Source organism: Euwallacea similis, chromosome 8 (genome assembly GCF_039881205.1).
Source record: "Euwallacea similis isolate ESF13 chromosome 8, ESF131.1, whole genome shotgun sequence".
NCBI classification, from domain to species: Eukaryota; Metazoa; Arthropoda; class Insecta; order Coleoptera; family Curculionidae; genus Euwallacea; species Euwallacea similis.
The window spans coordinates 4,079,742-4,102,634 of record NC_089616.1 but is presented as its reverse complement, the minus strand read 5'-3'; the positions used below and the strand labels follow the sequence as shown (position 1 = coordinate 4,102,634).

The window sequence follows — 22,893 nt, the reverse complement described above, 5'->3', positions numbered from 1 at the left end:
AAAGCAGAATTAAGGTGCGCATTTCTCTTTTCAACGGACAGTGGAATTGAATAGGGCCCTGATACATGGCCCTAATCTATTATACAATTTAGCCCAAGATTTGCCCAATAAGAGGCCATATTTTCCCCAGCCGGAATTAATTTTGGCTTCGGCATTATGGGATGTCTAAAAAAAACTTTTTGGTCTATAAATTTTAGATTTAGTAGACTCATGGTGGAAAGAAGCCCACTTTTCTTTCTGGATGATATAAAATTCCGAAAGTGGAGCCTCGCTTGAAATGTATTGTTCCTCATCCAGTTTTGTTAGGCTCTGTTTGTTGCAACCGAAAGAATTATTCGCCCTTGGGGAAATTTGCCGCCTCCTAAATATATCTTATTTTTAATATGCTTTTTACAAGACCCATATAAATTAATGGCAACATAGTGGAAACGTAATTTCCCAACCTGGTTCGATAAATTCTTCAGAAGCCGCGTCGCTAGCTTCTCTTTTATACCAGTGCCGGAGGCACCACCGCATTCCAACCCCCAGGAAATAGTTAAATGTATGTCAAGTTATTATTTCTTTCAAGTGAGGGTTAGTTTTTACGCAAAATTATAGTGAATGGCTGATTTTGGTTGAAAGATAAATAAACTATTGAATACCGAGTGTCTATAGCTGCGCCACTGATAGCTACCCATAAGATGCTGTCCTAGCCCAGCTTAGTTAATATTCTGGCAACGATTTGGCTCGCCATCATTTCCTCGCTGAAGTTTTCCGCCTGCGAAATTTTCCTGCTGATATAAGTCTTACTTTATCAAGCACGCCTCCCGTTATATCAAAAAGATCACTATCGTTTTTACAGATCGTGGTTTTTGAGGCTGCTTTATCGGAGAAGCAAAAAGGAAATTTGGCCAGCGAAGAGACAAAAAATTCTCACGATGTATTGTTCGAGCTAGCAGTGGAGAAAGCCAAAAGAGGCCTGCTACTCGCCTTAATTAAGTCCCATTTGCATTACTTCTAAATTTAAGGTAAGATCGATTTTGAAATCCACCATCTAAAATCGCAAATCTGTCACCTAATTCTTCGGCGATAGCAAAAACTTTTTTATAGAGATGCCTAAGGCTCGCATTAACTTCAATTTAGGGAGAACTGATGGTGCAAATGGCCCTAAAGCATTCTCTGATGCTTGTTATTTTGGGTTCTTGACAAAATGATGAACATAAACCGACATATCAACATGTGACCGCTTTAAGTCAACGCTAGAACAAAATGCGACCACTGCCGTTTCTTGAATGCGCCCAATGACTGTTTCTAAAATCTGAAATTAGCGCATTCAAGGAACAATACCACTGCAGCGCTTTATTACAGCTGTTGCATTTCGCTAGACCGCCGTCTTCAAGCACATTACATTTGATGTAATTGGACTTAATGACGAGTTAGAATTTTTAATCTTCAATTTTCACAAGATCATACAAACAAAACGTTGGCGAATTTACGCTTCAAGTGCGCCATCGCTCGACCGCTGCGAATTCCCTGAATGCGCCCAAAAGCACATTACTAGGGCTTATTGGTTCTTACTCATCCTAGCATAAAACCAACAATCTAAAGGAATAAAACGGACCGTTTAGAACATGACTTTTATTAAAATAAATTACAGTCACACACATACGACAGATAGGGATAGAGAGCGTATATTACATGGAAAATAGAACGTAAGGAAATTGAGCAACAAATAAGCAACAAAACTCTCGTAATAACATAAAACCAAAAACAATAATAATATAATATCTATAGATAAACAGTATACATTTTATCCTTAGTCTAGTATTATAACTTTACAGTCTATTTACAACTTTCTTTCTTACGTAGTTAGACTATAGCTGTGACTTCCCGCCTTAACTATCAATTTTAATAATTAAAAAGAAATAATAGAAATTTTGAAAGCTGATTATAGGTAATATCCTCAATCAATCATATGTCTCCTTAATAGTAATACACCTTAGTTATAGTAAATCTCAACGTATACAACTGTTGTACTTTCGTTTGCAACGATCATTAGCAAATAAAAAATTAAAACTATATGAAATAATACTACAGTTTTTTGGATGGGTCCCCATTATGGAACCATTGCAAAACCCTTCTACATACACCTTTAATAAGAAGAATATTAACGTAGATTAGGTACTCTGAAGTACCACTTTTTACGCCCTTTTAAATTCATACCAAGAGGTTTCCCTTAAAAAGGTTTATTCTTATGTACAGTTTCGCAATTTACAATTTTGTTTATTTATTAATTTAAGTAACAAAACATTGGCAAGAATTTTAATTGGTATTTACAGCTGGTTTGGTAGTAGGTAGGACCTCTATTGTTGAAATTGATCTAAATGGTAGGATCTTAATTTAAAAATCTACTAGTACGTAAATAAATATTGCACGAAATTAGTGCTTTTGCTTCTTAAAGAACTAGAAGTGGGGATTTCTTTAAACAGTCCCCATTTTGTCACATAGAAATCCCCACTTCTAATGGATTTTATAGCTTATCGATATAAATATGTACAAAAGTACTATGTATCCTAAATATAAAATGGAGGAACGGTCTCATTGTTTATTTTGGGTTTTTTTACGTATATCGTTGAGGGATTTGGAAAGGTGCAAGCCTAGGGAAGGCCACTGTGGATTTAGTATGTTCGTTAGTGCGTATTTGCAAGATGAGGTTCTTGAACAAAAATGTAGAAAGCCTTGATAATTTCAGATTGATTTTGAAACAGTAGATACCTCCAACACCTCCTGATCCCGTAAAAAACTTCTAAGTTCCAGGAGATCAAACATTCCTCATAAATCCAAACAAACTTAAAAAAAAAAGAATAATCTTTTACTTTTTTAGGCAGCTGGAGAATAGAAAATATATTTCGTGACTACCAGCACCCTCATACTGATTAAAAAAAAAAAAACTAGAAGATTGAAAATTTTTTGGATTTTTCGGAAACCTCGACAAAAGCCTCACCGATGTCAAGCCCCCGTCGACCAGGAAAATTTATAGAATTTTAGGAGATGTGAAAGTCTCTGCCGTTTTAAAATCAATCAAGTCAGGTAAAAAATTAAAAGAAGTTTTTATACAAATTTTCCAAAGGAAGAACCTGACCTTTGAAGATTTAGAACGACAAACGCTCTGAGCTGATGCACAGTTGTGATCCAGAAGTTTACTCCAAACGGAATTGAGCACTCGATTTTCTCAATTTTCAGACCCCATAGCTATTTTCCTTTCTGCATGTTTCGCCTTAATCCTAAATCCACGTAAGCCGCTGTCCCTTATCGACCAATGCCCTTCCTTTAAACACGCCCTATACAAGTTACTCCCTAAAATCTTTTACAAATTATTATTTATACAGTATGCATTCAAATACATTAATCACGAAAGTTAGATTAACCTTAACCCCTAAGTAGTATACACATTTTCACAGTTTTCCCAGTTATTCTTTGTCCCAAGTTTTACGTATTTTCGCAGTTTCGTCAATGTATGAGGCAAGGGCAGTTTGTCGGTGTTCCTTTATGGAAGCGGCATCGCTGTATATCCGAAGTGGAGAGATCCGATCGTTTGGACCGTCCAAAACTGATTAATTCTGAAAAATGAGAAACGCATATAGTAATTGCAGATAAAATTTTCTTATATTCTACATTGCATTTTCACATAACTCATTCTCACGCATGGAAAACAGGAAATGCCGACAAAACACCGTATCTCCGCATATCTCCCTAGATGGCAAAAGATAGGGCTCTAGCACCGAGTAGTACTCGGTACTACAAGAGAGCACTGGGCAATATATAACTCGGCAGGCAAGCAGCAGGGTGTTTCTTAGTACTGATACAAGAAATACGAGAGCTGTCCAACACGTTTTATGAAGTTATCTACAACAGTGGTACTGCTGCCAGTGCATTTAGATTCAGTGATATTCTCTAACCAAGGCGAATTTAAATTAAACGGCTTCGAGAAAGAAATGGAGCTCAATCGAAACTTCCGGAAATAAATATACTTATCCGAGTTGCCAGGAAAGTTTCGAAATGCCAGACGCGATTGAATCCTCCTTTCCAGTTCTCGGAGTCTCTAATCGAAGTTTCTAAATAGGAAACTTTACAGATTGAAAAGACCTGAATTTATTTATGTTGGAGAGTATTGACTTATTACTATGCAGGAGTCGCCTAAATATTTCATCTGCTCGTCGTCTATTTGCTTTAGCGCAGCTTCCTGCAGTAAATCAGGAGGATTTAAATTAATTCCCTATGGGCTGACGTCATCCGGCGGGATAAATCTAGCAGGAAAGAGGTTTACATTCCATCAGGAAGAACTGAAATCCTTATTATAAATTGCGCTGCAGAAAAGGGCATCGTTATCTTATGACATTCGCAACTTCTTAACCTTTTATAGAGCTTTTATAGATAAAAGCTCAGTTGACTGCATAATATGTTATTTAAATACATCTTTAATGAGGATACAAGCCCGCATTAGCATGATACCGATCAATTTACTTCTTTCCATCAAGCTCGGAATCGAGGAAGGTGGGCATGTCAAGAGACACTGATGCTACAGGCCTTTTTGCCTCACTTCGCATTTTTTGCCTTGTATTAATTACCCTGGATTTTTCCCAAAGCGCCTGATTGAAGGGAAGTAGCAACAGACACGTTGTAAATGCAAATGAACATAGGTAGGTACTAGTACCTAATGCACATTCATCAATTATCTCCGGATTTGATACATTAAGGTGCTTGTCAAAGCCGCAATTTATTGTACGTTCGATGAGTTATGAACTGTGGTCAGAGAGGATGCAGGGAAGAGTAATTTGTTTGGATGCGGTCCAAATTGTAAAATTTCGTTGCAACTCGCAGAGAGGAGAGGAACGTTTGGATAACGGAGGTACGTAAGGAAATCACGTTTTTGCCGCAAAGCCCGTGGAACTCAACAGTTGACTTGAATCCCCGACCTTCACAGTCAATTACACAACAGGTACCGTGCCCTTGCAAGAATCAAAACCTGAGGATCGACACTTTTTACCGTTAGGTTTACGGCGAATTCGCCATTGTGCATTCCCTTTTTTTAACTGAAGGTTTTTAACTGAGATCAGAGCTTCAGGGGGCAGAAATCAGGTAGAAAAAATACGGCTTTGGAGCATGAAGGGGTTGTCATAGAATATTTATTGCTGTCGATGCGGCAATTTATGAGGGCTTTATCACGTTTGTTTGGCAATTAAACCACTGCGAAATATCAATCGGTGGCACAACAAGAAATAATTCAAACAAGTTCAGTTTTTAAAGAGTTATTTGTTTGGCTCCGGAGCCCCCATTAATCACGTTGTTTATAAAATTGATGATGGAGACCTTGCAGGAGAAAGCTCAGCTCTCAGGCACTGTCGCATTTGATTCTTTATACGCATGGGAGTATGTACATAAAGTACGTTTTTCAAATAAATTTAAAAGGATTTATAAATGGGGGTTTATAGCGGGGATTTTGTGTTTTCCAGAATGTACTTCGTGGGAGGAATATAACTCGCCAGATAAGTGTATTTCGTAGTTCCAATGTTTTACGTCAATATTGCGCTAACAAATACGGGATAAAGATATTTAGAGACGGTATATGAAACATTGACTTAAGAGATGGGGAAAAAAGGCGCTATCACATCGATTTGATCCACAAAAACAAACATTGCTACAACGGACGCTGGAAAATCCTGGCGGCTTTGAAAAAACGAGATAAATGACTGGACTTGAATATGAAAGCTCCGCGAAGAGGATGAAAAACACCAGCAAAAATGAAAACAGAATTCCTCCTTCTAACTCTACATATTGGAATTTCCTGGCAGCTTTGGAAAACGAGATACCACCGAGCTGAGCCTGAGCCTGGAAAGCTCTGTGCAAAACCCGAAACTGAATTTGGAGCATTCAGGATTGTTTTCTGAAGGGGTGCAGGATGTAACAGAAAATTAGAGCATAGTCTGTGTTCCTGATTCTACATTTTGAAAATTTCTGGCACCTTTAAGGAAGTCTCACTGTGTCGGGAAAGCTCGAAGAGCTCTCTGAACTGAAATTGGTGGATTCAGTATTGATCTCTGAGGACGCAACAGAAAGTTAGGACATAGTCCCTGTTTCGAATCCGGCATTATGGAAATTTCTTGCAGCTTTAAGAGGTTAGATATCCTGTTAGGTTTCATTGAAAAAAAAGCAGTTTTCATTCAAGAATTGTATACAAAAATTCATGTCCTTATTTAGAAAATTTAGGGCCACTTTGCGAGAGAAAAAAGCAAAAAAAAGAGACGACGAAGGTACTGAGATTAAGGGTACTAGGTCACTAAGATTGCAGGAAGAAGTGGGTGCTGTACCGTTTTGAGGGGTTCTGACGTGAAACTTGTTGACTTGGCTTGCACTTAATTAAAGTCGAGTCAAGTACCCCTAATTGCGCCTACTCTGAAACCTTCAGATTCGCGTATTAATATAATGAAACCAGGTCAGAAAAATTTACAAATTACTGGGTATAATTTTTCACAGAAATTGGTCAATTGTTACTTAAGACTGCATTGCGTTTGGAGCATATGCTCTTAAATTAACCACCAACTTGTCTTCAGACAAACTGGTAAAACCAGCGAAGATTACCTGATAATTTTGTACACAAAGTTGCCGAATTTTAATTAAGATGAAACCTTCATCGGGATACTCCAATCAAAGTTTCTGTGGCAGGAAATCGAGAAAATTTTAAACATAAAATCAACAGTGACTATCTGATGGTTTTTCACTGCTTTTCCTTGAGATAAGGCTAATCTGCGGTTAGTTAAAGTAATGTTAAGACCGCATTCATCTAAAACAAGGCTATAGATAGAGTTTAATCCAATAATGTTATTGTGAGGATAAAATTCAGAAAATTGTACTTATAATAAAGCAAGCGGAGGTTTTCTGACAACCTCTCACAGAAATCGGCAAGATTTGACTTAAAATGAAACTATATTCGGGCAAGTCGAAGTAGATACAGGGTGTCCCAATATTCCGGGTACACAAAGTTATCGTAGATTCCCGAGATCAAAATATGATGATTTAATCATATATACCTTAATCTAAACGTTGATAGTTACAAAGCTACGAGGTGTCAAGTTGAATTTTGAAAAATAATTTTTAGCCATAATTATTAAACTGAACGGGAAAATGTCTTGAAACTTACTACTCGGGGGTTTTTCGGGATGGAGAATCCATATTTGCTAACGGTTTTAGGTTTACTCATAGAGGGCGCAGCATACGGTTTATGTTACTCGTTTGATTGCTTGCTACTCTTTTCTGCGTTACGTTAATTAACTTTTTAATAGAATAGCGTATTGGTCTATTGTTTACGCTTAAAAAAGATATGCCTTAGTCATATCGCTATGAGCAACCGTTTTCGAGAAAAACGCATTTGAATTATTGGATGTTCAATAATGACTTACTGTAATAGTGACAGATACCAAACATTTTAACGTTTCCTTAACAAATATGTGTTTACATTGGTGTTTTATAGCCAAATTATCGTGGAATACACATTTAGTGAGCAAACTGATATGATGTTAATGTTTGGTGTTTGTAATGGCAATGGCCATGAAAGTGCACGGGTATACCGTAAAAGATATCCACATTGTCAAAGTCCAGACCATTAGACTTTTGCTAACATTGAGCGACAACTTCGAAAATTTGGACAATTTAAACTCTGTAGAAATAATGCTGGCCATCTCTTACAAGCCAGAGCACTAGTTCAAATGCATCTTTCTCGAAAACGGTTGCTCATAGCGACATATCTAAGATATAACTTTTTTTAACCATAAACAATGGACCAATGCGCTATTCTATTAAAAAGTGAATTAAGGTACCGCAAAAGCAAATAGCGAGCAATGAGTAACATAAACCGTATGCTGCCTCCTCTATGAGTAAACCTTAAATGGTTAGCAAATATGGATTCTCCATCCCGAAAAACCCCCGAGTAGTAAATTTCAAGATATTTTCCTGTTCGGTTTAATAATAATGGTTAAAATTGATTTTTAAAATTCAACTTTGACACCCCGTACCTCTGTACCTATCAACTTTTGAATTAAGATATACAGAGTGTTTGGTAACTCGATACATTCCTTTAAGGGAGTGATAGAGCATGAGGTAAGGACTAAATTTAACCGAACTTACCTTAGTACCAAAGTCGATAATAACAAAGATACAGGGTGTCAAAGTTGAAAAAATAAATCATATTTTCTTGAATATCTTGCGATTTGGATTGATTATAGGATGAAACATGGTTTATGCTCAAGAAACAGAGACAAGAGAGCAATTAATACGGTGTATTGAAGAAGCTGCCGTAGCTCTTAAACAAACATTTTCGGCCAGAGTAACTCGTGCAGAAATTGGAAAACGGGCACGTGCGTGTATTAGAAGAAGAGGGCATCACTTTCAACAAGACCTTAAATAATTAGAATAAAGTATTACTTTCACAGAAAACAGACAACGGTCCTTTTAAGGACTATAATATTAATGGGCGTAAAGAAATTCAATAAATACTGAAATTATTTTTACTTCATTAGCTTTAAGTGCGTTTTTATCGGAAACCGTTACTTCTAGCGACTTCAATAAAGTATACCTTTTTTTTCTCATCCCAAAAAGCCTACGGATAAACAATTTTCCAAAATTAGCTGGAAGAAATCGCAAGATATTCAAGAAAATATGATTTATTTTTTCAACTTTGACACCCTGTATCTTTGTTATAATCGACTTTGGACTAGGGTAAGTTCGTTTAAATTTAGTCCTTACCTCATGCTCTATCGATCCCTTAAAGGGAGTATCGAGTAGTGTAGAGTGTATTGAGTTACTAAACACCCTATATGTATATGGTTAAATCGTCATATTTTGATCTTAGGAATCTACGGTAACTCTGTGCACACGGAATAATGGGACACCCGGTATAAGAGTTAGTAAGGGATTTGAAGAACTTTACATTATAAGCAGACAGGAATCTTCGATGATTTCTTAGAAAATTCAGCAAATTTTCACGCAAAATCCAGCTATAGCATTGAGTTTGGGCTCGAAGCTGGCACAGTCTTATCTCAACCACTGAGTCGCTTCAACGACAGTTTCCTCACTAATAAAATTCCCAGAGCGTTCTCTTTCCTCGGATACATCACAAATGGCAAATCAAGTTCAATGCAAAGCAACATATACACGAGTGCTTAATGGGGCGACAAATTTCATACAGCAGCGTATTAAACGTCCGAATAAATATCGTTTCTGAGATATAAGAAGGCAAGTGAAGCGGCTCGGGAAGAATGGAACTTAGATAAATTTTAAAATCCTGATTTACTGCGACTTGTATAGTTTGCCTTGTAAACAGCAAATAAAATTTATTTTCCTTTGAAGCCGGGCATTTCTCTGTTTTTATGCGGAAGATTCGTTTTAATGGGAAATTGAATCGAATTTTTAAAACCTATATGGAACACAAAGAAACCAAACATTATGCGGTATTTCTACCTGGTAATAATAAGTCAAACGTCAGGTTGTTTAGATGAAAAGGTTGTGAGAGTGGCTTATCTACACAACGGAGAGCCAACATGTCTGAAACGTGGGTGTAACCCAAAAAGATATTTTGTCAGAGAAAAATTGGTAGGCGTTACTCAAACACAAGATGGCCCTGTTAGATGTTAAGTAACGATTTTTCTGTAATCTAATATTCCTTATCTGAATGGTGACGCAGAAGAATGGTGCTGTCGCTGGCCTCAGATAAGAGGTTACACAAGACTGGTTTCGGAAAGGAAGTAAATAATTTGAATAAGAAAGTTTAGCTCTAAAAATATCGAACTTTGCCTATAAATCTGCGTATAAATCACCGAAAACGAGAGTCAAAAGAACAACTTCGTGTTTTTCAGATGAGTAGTTCGCGATTTTAGTTATGGGTCGCGCCCATTTCAGTTAGCAAACTTTTATTTACAAAAATATGGCTGTCAATTGTGAAAGGGGTGATTTACGGCCGGGGTATGCACTGATTGTGTGCACCAGACTGACAAATGAACCCTCAGTGAAGGGGTAATATACAGGGCGTAACATGTATGGGATCACGGAGATATTTCAGGGCATGATAATGCTCTGCAAACTAATCAAAAAATGCTAATAAACCCTTAGTCAAAAACACCCCATTTTCGATATGCAGGGTGGTAAAGTTTCACATTTCTGTTCATATTTTATAATTTCATTTTCGTTTAGATTTACTTTTATTTAAAAAAATTTTATTGATTGTTACGCATTGCTTCAGGTAAGTCAATAACTGGCCCGCATGATTACTTTTTCCTTACTTCCTTTACATTATTAATTTGTATCGATAGATATTTTTGCAAACTCTACGAATACGGTGAAAGATATGAAAATACTGCAAGATACTAAAAAGCTAAAGAAGTGATGAAGAAATTTGAATTTGGTATCAGAGCTTATACAGGGTGTTCCAAAAAGATACAACGCATAAAATAGTACCTGACCCAAAAAAACATAATATCCCATATATAGCTACCGACGATTTTGACATTTTGCTGCAGAGGGTCTTAAAGAAATTAAAAAATTTAACTCAAGACGTACGTGGGAAATACACAAAATATGAGGAAAAATGTGAAAATTTGCCACTATCTACAAAGGGTTTTTTAGTTGTACCTGCCATTGCTATCTCCGAAACGATGGGAGTTACAACTTTGATTAAATTAGCCAAAAGCCCCTTGTAGAACATATTAAGGAAACCGCTACAAGGTTGCCACATTTTCAGTGACGTCCTATATATTTGGGAAAATCTGAAAATGGTCCAAAACTTCAATCTCTGGTAGATCGTAAATTGTTTGTGACAGAAAAGATGTTTAACTTACAATGTTTCATAACTTTTTACTCTCTACAAAACGACATATCGAATGTGATTGTACAGCTTTTAATAACTAAGTAATCGTTATCAACTTCATTATTTTAAATATAGACCTGGAATTTATATTTTATATTTCAAAAGCGCTTTTAATTCCTCAGAGACCCATGTATAATTTCTTAACACTGATTAACGTTTCAACTCGAATAATTCATCATCAGACTATTTTTTATTTATCTTTTTAAATTACACTACATACTAGATCACTCTGGAAACGATTTTCTAATAAGCTTAACATCGTCAATTTTTCAAATAAACTTATTTTTAGGCCTATTTTCGTCTTTTATAATTTATTTCCGAGTTGAACCTATAAAAACTAAGTTTCACTAATGTAATTCAGCAACGGCGAAAAAACGAATGTATTAGTTTTGTATCTGCGAAGTTTTCGTAATGCTATAAATGCTTTGATACAATATCAGAACTTGTACCCAGAGAGAAGATCTCGGGCATTTAAAATCTTGGAAAAAAGGACCGTACTCACGTAAATTTTTTTCCAATTTCGCGAAGGTTTTTGATGCGGAAGACCTATTTTCTGAGTACAAGTTATCATATTAGCATTTTTAGCATTACGAAAACTTCGCAGATACATTACTAACACATCGATTTTTTCGTCGTTGTTAAATTGCATTAGTGAAACTTAGTTTTTTATGGGTTCAGCTCGAAAATAAATTATAAAAGAGGAAAGTAGGTTTAAAAACAACTTTATTTGACAAATTGACAAATAAATGTCGAACTTGTTAGAAAATCATTTTCAGAGTGACCTAGTAGGTACTGTAGTTTAAAAAGGTAAATAAAAAATAGTCTGATAATGAATTATTCGGGTTGAAACGTTAATCAATGTAAACAGATTACACATAGGTCTATCAGGAATAAAAAGCTCTTTCAAAATATAAAATGAAAATTCCAGGCCCATACATAAAATTATGAAGTTGATAACGATTATTTAGCTATTAAAAGTTGCACAATGGCATTCAATATTTCGTTTTGTAGAGGATTGTGAAAGTTTGTAGTTGAAACTACCTCAAACAGTTCACAAAATATAAGGGATTGAAGCTTTGGGCCATTCTCCAATTTTTCCAACTATCTAGGAAACCGCTGAAATATGGCAACCTCCTGAATGAGCTCCACAAGGGCAACTTTCCTCTAATTTAACCGAAGCTGTAACTCTCGCCGTTTCGGAGATAGCAATGGCAGGCACACCTAAACAAACACCATACATATCGAAGATGATGCGTTTTTTGACCATGGGTCTATTAGCGTCTTTTTATTATTTTGCGAAGTACTATAGCCCCCTGAAATATCTCCATGTGATGTTACACCCTGTATAGGAACAAATTCTTTTCGTATCAGAGATCATTCGAGATTAGCCGTGTTCCTAATAATCTTAACCTCGATTTCCCTTCTGAATAAAAAATAATAAGTGAGGCTGCGGTCCCCGGAATAAACTTCTGTAAAAGCTTTTCAATGTTTAACGGACTTGCCGAGTGTATATGAAAATTAACGGCCCGGGAGCGTGCACGAAGATAAAGCGTAATTACCGTCGTGTCGTTTACACTTGTTATTTGAAATTAAAAATGCTTTATTTCCTGATATACATCTTTTTCTGACGGTTTTATGCCCCCCTCCCAGTTGTCGCCCCCGCAACCTAAATGGCGCTTTATTTTCGGCCATCACCGGGTCTCTTTGAGGCTCAAAGGCAGCTGCCCGTCACATTTCAATTCTCCATGTACCTTAGAACGAGTAATTACACCGATAAAAAACCAACGCACGTGTTTACTACTGCCATATATCGGCAAAAAGTGGCAACGACGCGCGTTTTCGACCATAATCGTAGTGGTAAATGTTAATTACTTTTTACCGAGTTGGTGTTTGAGTGGTCACTCGCCGACAAGATCCTCATTTGGAGAAAATATGTCAAAATCGAAAAAAATGCCCACCGGTCAGAGCTAATTGAGTATTTGTATGGCCATGGCTGGTTTACTGCTCCGCCATGGGCGTACAAGAAATATTTGATGGAATTGGCTCTTCTAGAAAAATTATCCCTTGTAGTCATGTGAGCTAACTGTATAAATTTTTATAGAGCCCCAGACAGAGATAAGAAGAGAACGAAACGATGTGTATATGCGGGTCGCGTACACAGGCTGCGAGCTGAGGGGGGGGAGGGGTGCGACAGCATGGCGGCCGCCGTCACATACTTCATTCTTTGCGCTCTTTCAGCACATTTTAAAATGTATCATCCCCCGATAAAATTACAATAAGATATGTGCGTTCATACATCGCGCATTTTTATGAACAACACAAACAAAGACCACGGAGTTTGTGTCTGCGGGGGGTTGTAACTCTTTTTCGTCTTTTCCAGCTGCATTTTCCATGAGGAGCTTAAAAAGGTATTAGAGACTCGAGGCGGTCGCCATAAAAATGTCCGCCGACGATAAAATGCGCATAGAGCTTTGTCAGTTGGGAAATTGTTTGCGCACCCTTAAGTTTTTCTTTGAGTTTGTCATTAGTTCCCTTTGAAACTTTAAGATTTACACCGGATGATACACTCCAAAACCTCGACAAAAACGAAATTTTCTCGACTTCCCCTGCATTTTGACTGTGTTGCCTCCCACTGTCATGATGAGCGTTGTTCTCCATTTCCCATGGCCTCGTCTCCAATTGCCACGAAGAGGATTTTCGGGAGATCCCTCTACAGCACTTTCAGATGTAGTTCAGAAAATAACGCTGTGTCTCAAAAATCCTCATTTGAATAGTTATTTGAATTTCTCAATTCTGATCTGGTATTTTATGAATTACGGGGGGTAAAATCCCGGCGACGGCTTCTAAAATCAACGTGATATTCCCTGAACTAAATAATGTAGGCATTGTTCAGTTCACTATTCACTTCAGAATTTTCGAGCCAGAAAATCGCGTATAATAGATTGCATCTTTACGATCGATTACGGTAGGTCTAATGGAGGTGCGTGATCTTCAGTGCAAGTTCATATAAGCTTGGATTAGCCTGCAGTACTTAATATGCAATATGTCATTGGCGCAGCAGTATGCTTTTTGACCCCGCAATCTTTAGGAACAACTTCTTTCAATTTAACGACCCTTCACTCTGCTCCTGAATGAATCATTATTTCCTCCGGTACGCCCCTGCCTCGTTATACCCATGGGATAATTTGTTGAATTAAGGAGAGTCTTCACAGAGCTCAATGCACATCATGGGGCTTCTTGAGATTTAGCAGTGTTTAAAATTAATATATTTCCCTCTCCAGGTTTTTCATTCTTGTGACCTATTGGTTCTAGTGAAATATAGAAGTTTTACTTCATAATGGCCGGGGCTACATCGATTTCGTCCCCGACCATTTGGTTTCCTTAAAAAAAAAAAACAGCGAAAAAGGCTCGAGTCAAGCCTAAAAAAATAACGAGGTTTCCCGAATTCGAGAACGACAAATATCTCCAGAACGGTTAGAGCTGGAAAAATTGTGACAGTGTTGTTTGGTTTTCTGGGAATAAACCCAAGCTCATTTTATTTTTAAGAATAAAGGAATTGTTAAATATGGAAAATTCTCTAGAACACTCAGTGTTAAGACCTGCGGCTTATTAAACTCAAGTCAGCGTGGCAACCACGCCAACCGCAGTAGAGTGTTATTTTTATTATATTTTTGTTTATACACGACCGACACCCTTTTTTTGTGGACTTAGTCACGTGTCTCGGGTACCGACTCATTGTCTGCGTTGTCCCTTTTTTGCTCGTATTTATCGATATGATTTAGCACGTAAATCGCCAGTTTTGATCAAACAATCTCGGCTATCGTTAGAAATTCTGAGAGTGCGAGCTTTGTGCGGTTCGAATCTGATTATCCAGGCCACAACTTTCTCGGTAGCCGCTTTGCGAAATCACCACCTCACTTGGGCCTACGAGAAGGACCATCCACGCTCCCGGCCACGCCCAATCGTGAGCACCCCATATTTATTGGTAAGTACAACATAGAGTTATAACACCGAATCAATCAGAGCTAGGTCAATTTGACACCATTTGAAAAAAGCTGCTGAACATCTAAAGAATGAAGGATGCTCCGTTAAAAAATGTCACGCTACCTCGACGTTACAATTAGACCACCCTGTGTAGTAGTAAATATTCGGTTCTCGAACTAGCGTCAGCTAAGGTCACTGTTGCAGGGTTAAGTATTCAGGTACAGAGAATTAAAACATGTCCAATGGGCAAATTACTCAGCTGTGGTCTCACCAAACGCCCCCCGAGCGAAGGCTCCCTCGGCCGTACCTTATGGCTCGGGGAATATATTTTTCAGGGAAAGATGGAAGCCAGCACGGAACAAATTGAAAAACGTTATTATAAATGCCACCGCAATAAAAATGTAAAACAAAACCATATTTCAAAATAACGCGCACCCCATTTGCGAGGATTAGCATTTTAAAACCAGACACCTTGGGCTTTAAGGAGCTATATGCGTTTTGGGGAACGAGGCCACATCAAAGGCAGGGCCGCACTCATCAACCCGCATTGTTCTAGCCCCTCGGTCAAATTTCATTTGGTCGCGGCCTGGACTGCTCCCTTGTAAAACTTGAATTGGGGGCTGAATTTTCACGAGTTTGGCCCTGTTACCATGAAAAGCAAGCGTCCTAAAGCGGAACCAACGCAGGCTAACCTATTCGCTTGACGCGACATTCCGGTTGTCAGGATCACCTTCCTAAGACAATACACCATGTAGTGTTTTTCATTTTCTTTATATTACCCCTGATAGTCGTAAAGGCATTTGCCATGACCGAACTTTTATACTAGTTTAGATTGTGACTGGTGTAAGTTATTTGCTGTCAGAGGCGTATCCTAACTGACTTCGCAATCCTGAAGGAAAAAAAATTGGCAGTAATTGTTCTTCGATTTTTTTATTGGATGGTCGAGGGGTCAGAGAAGGGGGCGAACGTTTCTCGGCGACTTAATGCGGCAAAAGAAATTTGAGCCAACATACCTCCACCACTGTCATCTCTCGCGCTCAATATGACGGCCATCGCTCTACTTTTTCAAACTGAGACAATTTCTTTGTTTCCTATGGTCGGAATGCCACAACTGATTGAGAAGGGAATTGGGGACCGACCGTTCTTCTTCCCGGGCTCCCGATAGACTCGCTACTTTAATTGACGATATTTATTTCTTTATTGCACCAACTTGTTAAAGTTTTTCTAATTATATGCTCCCTCTTTTTTTGTCAGAGACCTCTTATGTACGTACTGACAATGATTTATGCCAGGCAAAGAACTGGCTAATTGCAGTAGTGTATATACGCATCATTGAAGCAGATTTTTTCAGATGATGCCATTGACATTTCTTCATGTGGTTACTTAACAAGTCTTAAGGCGCCACTTATGTCAAGGAGCCCATTCAGGAATTCAGGCACAACTGCGAACCGAACGTTTTGTTTTAATAACCATTAACGGGGAGTAAGAAAAACATGCTACAGCCATTTTGTTGAAGTAAATTGATCCCTGCTATTCCTCGCGATGGCCTATTTTTAGGGAGTTAGTCCTAGAGCTATTCAAAACAGAAAACATCACGAACACAATCAGAAACACAACGATTTAACTTCTAACGAAAGTTCATATAAATATAGCGCCCTTATTTAGGGGAAGAAATGTTAACCCCTCAACGATGGAAATCTACCAAATGAATGGAACTCTTCTATAGAACGAAATATAGAAAAAATGAGTCATTATTTCACCTCTAAAAATGATCGTCAGGAGGCATTTTTGTCCTCTACAGGGTGTCCCAGAGACACTGGCACATGGCCGGCAAGAAAACAGGGCTATTCAGCTAAATATACCTTATAAAAAAGTTTTTTTTCGCTCTACAGGATGTTTAAATATATTGTGTAAGCTGGAAATAAATCTTCCACTTTTTGATTTATCGGACTTAAATCGCTCCTGTGAGGGTTTTCGAGTACGATATATTCATTTAAAATCTCTATTCCAAGCTAATTGATGGGTGGCGCCACCTGTTTCTTACCGACGTACTAAAAACCGGGATTCCCAGAGCCATCCCCTTTTGCCCGCCGGGATCGGCGAAATACCCCCCACCATGTTGACAGATTACTGGGTGTGGCCCCTTGTGGTGTACGTGGGTAATTTATTGTGCCATTATTACTTATAATTCTTCATATGCGAGAGTGGCCTCCCTAAATTAGACTGAAGCAGGTCGACTCATCAGATGGTGCGCTCTACTCAAAAAGTGGCCCAAAGAGATCCGCGGATGGGACCTTCAAGCTTGTGCAGGATGGCTCATTCCCAATTTACACAAGTGAAAAAAAAAACTTTAAAACCCTGTAGATTGAAAACAGGCACTTTCTCATACACCCATTTGTTGCTTTGTTTCTGGGACACCCTGTTTGCTCTGTAATTCGGCAGCAATTTAAACAGTCATCTTGGCAATTCCTAGCGATCCATAACCCGGACATTTCTAGATTCGTCTGCAAAATTTATATGGGCCAAAATTTGCTGAGTACTTACCCAGTTGAAATTGATAGTATGTATAAATCAGCGGTCAGGATATCGCTCTGTAAAAATTATGTGCAAAGTTTGCGGACTCCTTTTGCAGCCAGGACAAATTGGTTTTTATAATTTGTTGAGTTACGTTTATTATCCTCCAGTTTGGCATGTTTGTGGAGTTCGCAGCGATACCTTATATACACTTGAATGGCAAACTGCGTGCAAGTACCCAATACCCCATTCGTCAGCTAGATTCTGGATACACTATCTATCCAGCACATCTGGCTCTCACAAATAATTTTTGATTTACGACCTTATCTACCTGGCCACGCACCCTCAAACTATGGCCGCTTGTAAAAAACGATAGCAGCTTTTTCTGGTGATATATTAGTCCGAAACACGTTATATGATATAAAATACTTTTCGTGTAATTGGCCTGGGGCCGGAATGGGTTTGTCAAAATTGTTACGTAAGCTCAGGAATTCCAATTTGTTGCCTACTGAAAGTGTTGTAAATCAAACACTATGTAGGAACAAGAAATCCCCAGTTAAATTAACAAAAAAAAAAAGAGAGAGAGAGAGAGAGAAAGAGAGGAGAGGAAACTTAAAACTTGTGGGTATTTGTCTTAATCTTTTTGGGTTGGCTCCTCAAGACGCAGCGGCCATAAATCAAGATTTAAAATATACGCGCAGTGTTCCACGTCAAAAGCAGACTTAGATTTACCACCAGACTTTTTCTGAATAAATTATAATATTAAATAAATATTCCTTTTGCCTTCCAGGGCTATTAATCATTTTATTGTAATGCACTTCTCGCGGATTATTTATGGGGCTTTTACACAATTAGTTCCATATTTTCTTCGGATTTTGATATTCTTATTAGGTCCGACAATGCGACTCGGTAACAGATGCGTTTCCTTTTTTGGTGTTTTGCTCTAATGGACACTGCATTTCTTAATTAGCTTCATTCGTGATCGGACGTACAGTGTACAGGGCGTTAGTAGATAAGCGGGAAAGATTTTAATGGGCGATTGCTGAGGTTTTTTTAAGTAAAAAAGCTCATATAAACCCAGGTCCGAAAACGTTTAGTTTCCAAGATACAGAGCGTTAAAGTTCTTATACGGCCATGCCACGACATATTTTTAAGGCGAAAAAGGCACGCCAACGATTTTTTTCAAATGTTCCATTAATTTTGAACAAAAAAGACGAACATTATTTTAAAACTAAGTATAATTATAATAAACGTTGAAAATGACTGTCCTCAGCCGTGATAGAAGAGTCTACTCTTCGCCTCATTGCCTGGCGCATTCGTTGAAATAATTTTTATCTTGAAAACGGCTATATGAGCGACAAAATACCAAGAGGCCTTTTTTGTTAACAATTAATGGAATATTTGAAAAAAATCATTGGCGTGCCTTTTTCGCCTTAAAAATATGTCGTGGCATGGCCGTATAAGAACTTTAACGCTCTGTATCTTGGAAACTAAGCGTTTCCAGACTTGAATTTATGTGAGTTTTTTTACTTTAAAAAAAACTCAGCAACCACCCATTAAAACCTTTCGCATTTATTTAGTAACGCCCTGTATATGGAGCGTTAGCAAATGCCCAATAAGTAGTTCTCAATTGTAGTCGAAATCGCGGCTTCACGTGAAGCAACAGAAACATCCTATTTTTCCCTATTACCTCATTGACGCCAGAAAACCAGAAATTTCAGATATTAACTATCTCCATTAATGATACCGATCTTACGGAAATTAATCGATGAATACTGAATAGCTAAAACTAGTAATTTCGCGTTATTCCACGGTGTTTTTCGAATTTCGTAAACCCAAAGCTCTTTCAAATATTTGTCATAGCGCGCTGATTTCTTCAAAACTATTGAAGAAAGAAAACCTTAATTTGCCTAAAAGCAATAATATTGATAAGGCGGCCCGCCAAACGTATATGCGAGGTCAGCGTTTTTTAGTGTTCCTTTGGATGTGTGTTCTTTTTAAACAGTTAGTCTGTAATATATCGTGTTGTAATCAGGTGCTCCCTTTTTTCTTTTTCTCACCCACTGAAGTAACCCTCAACAGGTTATGGGCCCAGTGTGCGAGTGAGAGTAAGTCGCGAGTGTTGTAGTGAGAAGTGTCGGTTTGAGCTTTTGTTCGCAATTATACGACTAATTACAAAATTAGTGTATTATCTGCCATAAAAAAAAAAATGGAGATCGACAAGCCTAGAATCGAAAAACTACGTGATTCCGAAAACTGGCAACAGTGGCAGTTTGTTATACAAACGATATTAGACAGTGAAGATGCGTTAGACATCTGCAATGGTACTGAAAGAAGGCCTGAAGAAAATGAACTGGACTATGAAAAGAAATTTAAAAAATGGATCAAAGGTGACAGGATGGCAAGAAAACTGTTCGTCACAACTGTGGAATCCAAACCGTTACAACTGCTGATGAATTGTGCCACAGGAGAAGAAATGTGGAAGAAATTGCACAGCGTGTACGACTTAAAATCAGATGAAAGTTTATCCCTAGTGCAAAAGAAGTTCTTCGAGTTCAAGTGGGACCCCAATGGTAATGTTGCACACCATGTGTCAAAGCTGGAGCAACTGGCCAGCAAAATGAAAAAGCTGGGAGGCGACATTCCTGAGTCCATGTTGATCACAAGAATTCTATCAACCTTGCCGTCCAAGTTTAACTATTTTCATAGTGCCTGGGATTCAACTCAAGCTTCTAAAAAGACCATTGAGACCTTAACAACTCGTTTATTAACTGAAGAATTACGTTTGGAAAAACAGCGGGAGGAAGAGGAGGAATCCACAGTCGCCCTGTTATCTAAAGTAAACCTAAAAGGTAATTTTCTCAAGAAGAAAAAGTTTTTTCAGAAACAGAAAGAGGACTCTAACGTGTCGCGCTGTTCCTTGTGTCGGAAAGTGAATCATGAGCGGAAAGACTGCAAAGGTTGTTTCTCGTGCGGGTCAAAAGAACACTTAATAAAAGACTGTTCGTCAAAACAAGGTGATCAATCGAAAAGACAAGCTTTTGTTGGGAATACTATTGTTAATGAGAACAGTGACAATTATTGGTTGATAGACTCAGGTGCTTCAAATCATATTTCAAATAAGCGTGAGTGGTTTTATGAGTACAAGGAATTCCCGGATCCAGTAGCAGTTTACATTGGAAATGGTGACCAAGTACTAGCACTAGGTCAAGGTAACATAGATGTAGAATCTTTTGACGGCAAAGAGTGGATAACGGCAACATTGTATGACGTGTTATTCATACCAGATATGGCTAAGAACTTATTCTCGGTTAAAACAGCAGCTAAGAAAGGTATTGACTTTATTTTGAAAAATAACGGTTCACAGTGTTTCTTTACTAGAAATAATAAAGTTATCGCTGTTGGAGTCGAGGCCGATAATCTTTATCGAATTAAATTACGTGTGATCTTGCCGAAAATCGTTTGTGCGGCGACTATGAGCAATACATTGCAACTCTGGCATGAACGCCTATGTCACCAAAACAAAAAATATGTGAAATGCTTTCTTAGGAACTCTGACATTGCATTTACCAATGACAACCTTTTTTGTGATGCTTGTGCTTATGGCAAACAACATCGGGAGCGTTTTAGCAGAAGGGAAGATATTTCAAATAATGCAAGAGAGCTTATCTACTCTGACGTTTGTGGACCTATGAGTGTGCAATCTCCTGGACAAAAACGATATTATGTTTTATTTAAAGATGATCATAGCAAGTATCGTACTGTTTATTTTCTACGTGAAAAATCAGAAGTAGAACATAAACTAAAATTATTCTGCAATGAAGTAAAGACAAGATTCGGAAAAGACATTGTTGAGTTACGTTCGGACGGAGGAAAAGAATACGCCAGTAAAGAAATATCCGTTTTTCTGGGTAACAGAGGAATAAAACATTCGATCACTGCTCCTTATACCCCTGAACAGAATGGAAGCTCTGAAAGAGACAATCGCACCATAATGGAGGCAGCTCGCTCAATGTTATACTCCAATACTAAAATTCCTCAATATCTATGGGCAGAAGCCGTTAATATGGCCGTATATGTAATTAACAGGACAGGACCTACAAGATTAGACCGAAAAACACCATATGAACTTTGGTTTAACAAAAAGCCAAGATTTGACGACCTCAAAGTGTTTGGCACTGAATGCTTTGTCCACGTGCCGAAACAAAAGCGTCGTAAACTGGACAAGAAAGCCCTTAAAGGATATCTTGTGGGTTATCTCGAAGGTGTCAAAGGATATCGTGTGTGGGTACCAGAGCTCTATGATGTAGTGCTAAGCCACGATGTTGTCTTTAAAGAAGAAACTCTCTCACCTACCACGTTTGAAATTGAAGATCACAAACAAGACGTTGAAAACAAGGATTTAGAAGAGACCAAAGAGGAGGTACCAAAAGTTTTGCCAAAATTACGTGACAGAAGCATGCTAAAAAGACCTGATTACTTCGGAATTCCTGTAGCTATGTTTGCTGAATTTGAACCAACAAATTTCAGAGAAGCAGTTTCTTCAGAGAACTCACAAAACTGGATAAAAGCGATGGAGGAAGAGATGTGCTCTTTACAGAAAAATAATACGTGGCTACTGGTTGATGCACCAGAAGATAAGAAAGTTATAGGAAATCGTTGGGTCTATCGAACTAAGCACAATTCAGATGGAACAGGTGCTGATCGTTATAAAGCTCGCTTGGTCATAAAAGGGTATTTTCAAGAAAAAGATATCGACTACTCAGAAACTTTCAGTCCAGTGGCACGTTTTGATACTATCAGAACAGTGTTAAGTGTAGCAGCACGTGAAAAATTAAATTTAAGTCAATTTGACGTTAAATCAGCTTTTCTTTACGGCAGATTGGAAGAAGAAATTTACATGCAGCAGCCTGAAGGGTTTGAAGATGGGACAGAAAGAGTGTGTAAATTGAACAAAGGCCTATATGGACTAAAACAAGCCCCTAGATGTTGGAATCGGTCATTTAAAGATTTCCTCATACACTGTGGCTTAAGGGAGAGTAGTGCGGATTCATGTTTATTTTTCAAAGAAAGTAATGAAAATAAACTGCTACTACTTCTATACGTCGATGACGGCCTAATTGCAACAAATAGCCAAGAAGAAGCCAATCAACTTCTCAGTCAATTAACTTCCAGGTTTGAAGCAAAAATTACAAGAGAGGTAAACAATTATTTGGGAATTGAGATACATCAATTAATGGATGGTTCAATTTTTTATCAATCAAGCTGGTTATGTTCAGAAAATTTTACATCGTTTTGGAATGCTGGAAGCAAACGCTGTATCAACTCCCATAGAAACTGGATGGAAAGCAACTAAATCTCCTGAAAAAGAAGACAATTTTCCATATAGAGAAATTGTGGGAAATCTAATGTATTTACAAGTAGTGACTAGACCTGACATTGCGTTTGCAATTGGTCTTGCCTCCAGAGCACTAGATAAACCGACGAAAGCGCATTGTCAA

General features: G+C 38.0%; 1 protein-coding gene across 2 annotated transcripts in view; it reads right to left on the bottom strand.

Moving 5' to 3' along the window:
* Positions 1-1,602: 1,602 nt before the first annotated feature.
* Positions 1,603-22,893, bottom strand: part of LOC136410194 (homeotic protein ultrabithorax-like) — a 109,056-nt gene continuing 87,765 nt past the window's right edge. For both annotated transcript variants that reach the window (XM_066392227.1, XM_066392228.1), the window contains one exon: positions 1,603-3,599. The gene's annotated coding sequence lies outside the window, so the exon portion shown is untranslated. The remainder of the gene's footprint in view (positions 3,600-22,893) is intronic.